This window comes from Benincasa hispida, chromosome 9 (genome assembly GCF_027475165.1).
Source record: "Benincasa hispida cultivar pf3 chromosome 9, pf3_genome.v1.1, whole genome shotgun sequence".
NCBI lineage: Eukaryota > Viridiplantae > Streptophyta > Magnoliopsida > Cucurbitales > Cucurbitaceae > Benincasa > Benincasa hispida.
The window spans coordinates 97469241-97475713 of NC_143486.1; the positions used below are offsets into that span (position 1 = coordinate 97469241).

Genomic DNA, 6473 nt, shown 5'->3' on the forward strand with positions numbered 1-6473 from the left:
GATACAACCAAGTAAAACGACTATAATCATCTACCAAAATTATATAGTAGCGATATCCATCAGCTGAAAGCATTGGGGTAGTAGGACCCCATACATCTGTATGAACCAAATCAAAGGGATGAGATGCATGAGAGGTGGAGTTTGGGAAGGGAAGGGCATGAGATTTTCCAATTTGGCACGTTTCACAAAATAAAAGACTATCATTAGAAGCAAACTTCATATTATAAGATTTAATAACTCTGTTTAATGTTTGTGAAGAGGGATGATCAAGTCTCTTGTGCAAAATGGACTTGGTCACAACCATATTAGCCTGACAAGTACTATGAAGCTCATCAACAAGTAAACAAAATGAAAAATTAGAGGATGCAACTTTCGAATCATCAGACTTTGCTGCAGCAAGGGTCTGGAATTTATTTACATATTGCTCATGAGCGGCTAGCTGATACAATGCATCCTTAAGCGTGCCCTTCACCAATTCCGCCCCGAAATTTTGTCCTTAACCACAAAAGAGTCAGAGTGAAATTCAACAATAATATTATTATCCTTAGCGAGCTGTGAGATGCTGATTATGTTTTTAGCAATGGGGGGCACACACAAAACCTTATTCAATTTAATAGACCCAGAAGGGATAAGTTGGGATGAACCATTAGCAACAATAACCTGATCGTTACCTGTGTATTCTATCTTCTGATTGAGGTAATTGGGGTTGGCTGTCACATGGTTGGAGGCTCCGTTATCAGCGTACCAAGAGGGGTCAATCACTGTTTAAGGGGTAGCTAACACAGAATTGGCCATGAAAGGATTCTGAGGCATACAAAAGTTCTTATTGTCGTTAAACCCAGGTGTCGTATTAGCAGTTTCACGAAGAGAGTCTGATTGAGGTTATTAAAAACTTTGAGATAACGCATATAACAAACATCGACTGTATGTCCCATCTTGGTGCAGACCTGACGAACAGATTGATTTGAGTAAGTCCATCCGTTCTTCATGATAGTTAGGTATTCCTCCATTTTGAGGGACCCTTTCCTTGTCTACTGAAACAAGTGTTTTAAATAATCAATTTCAGCTTTTGATTGTACTCCAGAAAATTGTTGAACCGCATCCCATAGGTCCTTTGAGGATTGATAACCCATTACTTGAGTCACTATTTCAGGCGACATTGAATTATAAAGCTAGCATCCCATAGGTCTTTTGTTGAACCGCATCCCATAGGTCTTTTGAAGTTGGTGCGATCCATCTTGATGGATGTGACTTGGTTGAGCAATTGATTCAGAGGTGGACCAAATAAATTTCCATTGCCAGTGTTTGCAAAAATCGGCAACGGAGAAGCCATTGATAGTAGCTCTGATACCAGATTGAACTTTGTAATAAACAGGAAAAAGAAAAAGAGAGGAAGCAGAAAGGTGAAAGTATTTTCCTAGAGATATTCCTTCTTTGTATTACTTTTCTCAATAATGAATGAATGCCTCAGTGGTGTTGTATACAATTACAAAGGGAATAAAAAATGGTTACAAAGAGGTACGTGTAATAATATAATTAGTCTAACTAAAACAGAATTTTGGGGTGCAGGGTTATGGAATTATCCTCCACGTCACCATACACGATAGGTCAGTGAGGGCTGACTTGGGAGTTGACCGTCTAGTCATCAAGCTTAACAATGCATTTTTAAGTGTTTAAGTTAAAAAATAAGTCAATTTGAAAAAAATTGAAATGTTTGATAACTGATTAAAATAGTTTTTGAAATGTATTTTCAACCATTTTTGTCAAAATATTTAAATAAAACTGAGTATTTTGAAAAACAATTTTTTTTCCTCCAATCAATCCAAACGGACATTTAGTCTCTTAGTCTTTTAATCTATGAGCTGAAACTTTTCTCAGTCACTTCCTCTACTATAATTTTATGGCATTTATTTATTTTATGGAGATTATGTTGAACGATTTAACATAATTTTTTTTGCAATGGAATGTTATTAGTGTGAAATTACAAGAAATGGGAAAAATCTAGTGCTCGAAGTGAGGAAAGACAATACAAAACCTGCAAAACCGAAAAACCCATAATAGGATTTGAAGAAAATCTTAAGAAATCAAAGAAAAATGTAATGAGCAAAATGGATGGTAGAAGAAGAAAGTGATTTAAGGTTGTTTTGGAATATTTTTAATATTCTAAACCACTTTATTTTTCTATTAATAGATTTATTTTTTAAAAATTAAAAATATAAATTGTTTGCCAAGTAATCGAATGATTTTGCTAAGTTGATAAATGAAGTAACTTGCCACCTCATCTACATCATCACTTAAAGGTCCAACCAACATTTTGTTATTTTGACACTACAATAAAAACCATCAACGTTTGCCGTTTTAAATACTTGACATTTTTATGAAAAAATGTCAAGTAATAGGTGATTTTAAAGAAAAAAAGGTCAAAAATTATTTTAAGAAAGTGGAGATTTTCGGAGAATATTGTACTTGACGTTTTAAAAATGTCAAGTTCAATTAATGGTTTCTTGACCTTTTTAAAACGTCAAAAATATTAGAATATATAGGGCAACGTTGCAACGTTGAAAAGTAGCATTGGAATGCTACAAATTTTGACGAAAAAATGAAAAATGCATGTCTCATGCAAACAGCAGTACAACACTTTCAATAGCGTTGCAACGCTATGGGTTTTGACGAAAAAATGGCACACCTCGCAAACAGCGTTGCAATGCTATAAGACAGATTTAAAAGAAATTTTCCAGTCGAATCGCAAAATTTCTGCAATTCTTCTTGGTTTTTCACTTCGCTTTGATGCATCTTTGTTATTCCATCAATCTTGAAAAGATTCTTCATTGAGGTAAGTAGATTTAGTTTGATTAGGTTTAATTCTTGATTTTCTTGGTTTGAGGCATGGACTTTCAAAGTTAGGGCTTAATCTCTCATGCATATTCTTGAATCTCATAATAAATTCTTCTGTCATATTGTTCTTGATTTGAGGCATGAACTTTCAAAGTTAGGGTTTGATTTTATTCCATCAATCTTGAAGAGATTCTTCATTGAGGTAAGTAGAATTAGTTTAGATTAGGTTTAATTCTTGATTTTCTTGGTTTGAGGCATGAACTTTCAAAGTTAAGGCTTGATTTTCTTGGTTTGAGGCATGAACTTTCAAAGTTAAGGCTTGATTTTCTTGGTTTGAGGCTTGAACTTTTAAAGTTAGGTCTTAATCTCTCATGTATATTCTTGAATTTACATGTGATATTATAACTTTCAAAGTTATTGATATTGTATTATGGTGCATGTGGCAGGACATACTGATTTAGCTGAGAAATTTGATTTGAAGACACTGTGCTATTGGTATGTTGCATTTCTTCCATTTTTCATTATCTCTAGTCATACATTTTGTCTAGAAACAAACATATAAATATGTCTTGATTACCATTTCAAAAGTTGATTATCTTCCTGATTTAAATGCAACTTTGTTGAAGACCTCTCTAAAATTAGAGGGGGTAAGGGAAAAAGGAATAAAAAAGAAGGTAAAATGGAGATTTTTGCTTGCATATTTTTAAATTATTATTTTGATCTTTCTTTCTTTCTTTGATGTCATCTGCACTTTCCCTTTTGTATTGTAGTTGAGTGGCAGTGACTTGCAAGTGTAGTTTTTTTTTTAATATAGAAATAAATTTATTCCTATACCAAAAGTCATTCTTTTTGTGGTAACTTTTTACATAGTTACATTTATGTTGGATATATTTGTTTGAAGCTCTGTGCCTACAAGATTTGTAGGATATTTTACATTGATCTTGATGTGTTGACCAAAGCTGGGGATATTTGTTTGGAACTTTGTGTTTGTATCATTTGTAGGATATTTTATACGAAGTGGTTCTTTATTGGCGTCAAGGTGCTGCTATGAGAAGAGTTCTAGCTTTGTAAAAAGTAATTTGTGGATGTTTGAGCCGTTTGGCTTTATTTTATTGTGTCTAGTTGCTTTTCCTTCAAGAGGTATGATCTAAAATTATTATGCAGCTCTCTTGTCTTGAGTTATATACATTCGACAAGTTTCATAGTTAGGTATCATAATACAATGTCAACGTAGTTTTGGATTGGTACATGTGATAGTTGTTATGTTGGTAGATGGATAGTTTTGATAGAAGTTTTGGAAATGTATTTTTTAAGACTATTCATATTTGGTTGACTGTGAGAATTATGTTCCTTATATTGTTTTGGAAGTACCCATATGGGTCTGTCCATATTCTTCTAATTAACTTACAAAATCCTTCATGGAGTTGTAAAGTTTTATAGGACTTTGTAGGTTGTGGTGCTTAAGTTTAATAATTTTCAGTTGTTTCAATCTATATGTTGTAGTTTTGGTATATTATTTCATTGATGTAGGTGCTCAAAGCGATGAGTTCAAGGTGGGCTACGTTATTCTTGTGGAGGTAGGAGCATAGTGAGCGAGATTTGACTAGGATTACATCATACGAGATTGATAGGTGCAATTTTTTTTAATTGTTCTTAGAAGGGTTGTATTTATATGAGGATTGATAGTTGTTATACTTTTAAAAGTATTCATATGGGGTTGACTATAATGTTGGAATTGTTCATATGGGGTTTTCCATATTCTTTTAACTTAGAAATACTTTATGAGGTTGTAATATTGACAATGTTAAAGAAGTGAAGTTTTTATAAAGAGATATTGGTGGAAATTTGGTTGATACATAACATTAAAAAAGCGTGTATTGTTTATTTGATTGGCGAACATATATCATATATATATCAAATGTGGTTATTAGATCAAAATATATGAGCAATTATAGGTAAAAATGTCAACATTACACATTTTTCTAAAAAAATCACAAGCAAATTTCTTGACCTTTTTTTTCCTCGTCAAGATTATAGATATTCTTTACATGTTTAACAGGTCAAGAACTCCCATATTCTTGACATTTCTTACATGTCAAGTAGGATATTTCTTGACGTTTTTTCATTATCAAGTTAAAAAATTTATTGACGTTTTTTTCCTTGTCAAGAATGCTCCTATTCTTGACATTTCAAACATATCAAGTATCAATGTTTCTTGACGTTTTTTAAATATCAAGTGTCACTTTTCTTGACGTTTTTAAAACGTTAAAAAAATCAACATTTTTGACATTGACTTCCTTGATGTTTTTTAAAACATAAAAAAAAAGTGATTATTGACATTAAAAAAATGTCAAGAAGTCAACATTCAATTCTAAATCTCGAGGACCAAAAGTGCATATTGCCCTTATTATTAATAAAAAAAACTTGGAGGACCAAAAATGCATTTTGCCCTATTATTTTAAAAAAAAAAATATTGGGTGCTCCATTGGATGCACCTATCTTGGTGCATCCCGTATTGTCCAATAAAATATTGTCATATGACATTTTTATTTTTTTAAAAGATATATTTTTTTCTAATTCTATTTTTATGTGATTAATAAGTGAGGAGTACAAAGGGCTAGGTGCAATCTAAGCTGCACCTAATCATTTTCCTTATTTATATATGCGTGTTGGGCTAGGCAAACGGTAACATAATTTTAAAAAAATGTTTGCACTGTGTTTGCTCTGCACACATAAGCGTTGGGCACATATACAACTTTTATATATATTGTTTTCTTTAATTTTAATCTCAACATTTGATTTAAATTTTACCAACATCTAATGATCTAAATTGAACTTGATTTTCACCTACGCCATCTCTTTTTAAACTCTTCATTTTTCTCCAAAATCAAAACAATAATTTTACTAATTTACAATCCTCCAATTTGTTAAAAGCCACAATTGTTATTCTCTCATCAAGCTCTCAATTTTCTTTTTTTCATTTACTTCTTGAGAGAAATTTATTGTATTGTGAGGATTGATTTGTGAAGTATTTCAAACTTGTAATTCTATTCTTGTGAGATTTTTCTCATATTGTTCTTCATTTTCAAATTCATTGTAAGAGTTGCTCTTGATCCCTAAAAGAGTAGTTGTAATGGTATGATCCTCAATCGTGGAAAGAATCGGATTTGTTCTTGCGCCTGGAAAAAGAACATTATAGCGGTTTGACTCTAATTCGTAGAAAGAGTCAAGATTGTAGTGAGATACCCAAGTGGAGCTTGAGAAGTAGATGTAGGCCGGTTGTGTCAAACCAATATAAATTTTCAGTGTCAATTTCTCTATTCATCTCTTATTTAATTTTGCAATTAATTTGTTATTATATTTCATTGCATAAAATTGATTTCTTTAATTTGTTCTTCAATTTATTTATGTCAATTCATTAATAATTTTGAAGTGAATGTGCATGTATGAAACTATTGTTTAAATTAATTATTTTTTCAAAAAGTATATTAATTAGCTTAATTGGGCCGTCTAATAAAAAGTTTTCATTATATTAGTTAAACCTATTCATCCCTTAAGGTTGCCATATCGATCCTACAATTGGTATCAAAGCAAGGAGCCCTTCTACGTAAATTATTTTTTAAATATTATTTTGAAAT

General features: G+C 31.7%; 1 long non-coding RNA gene across 1 annotated transcript; it reads right to left on the bottom strand.

Moving 5' to 3' along the window:
* Window positions 1-203: 203 nt before the first annotated feature.
* LOC120069851 (uncharacterized) lies at window positions 204-1473 on the bottom strand. Its single transcript, XR_005479706.2, has 2 exons — window positions 672-1473; window positions 204-495 (listed from the first exon to the last, which is right to left on the bottom strand). It is a non-coding gene; the product is annotated as an uncharacterized LOC120069851 (long non-coding RNA).
* Between the last annotated feature and the right edge of the window lie 5000 nt (window positions 1474-6473).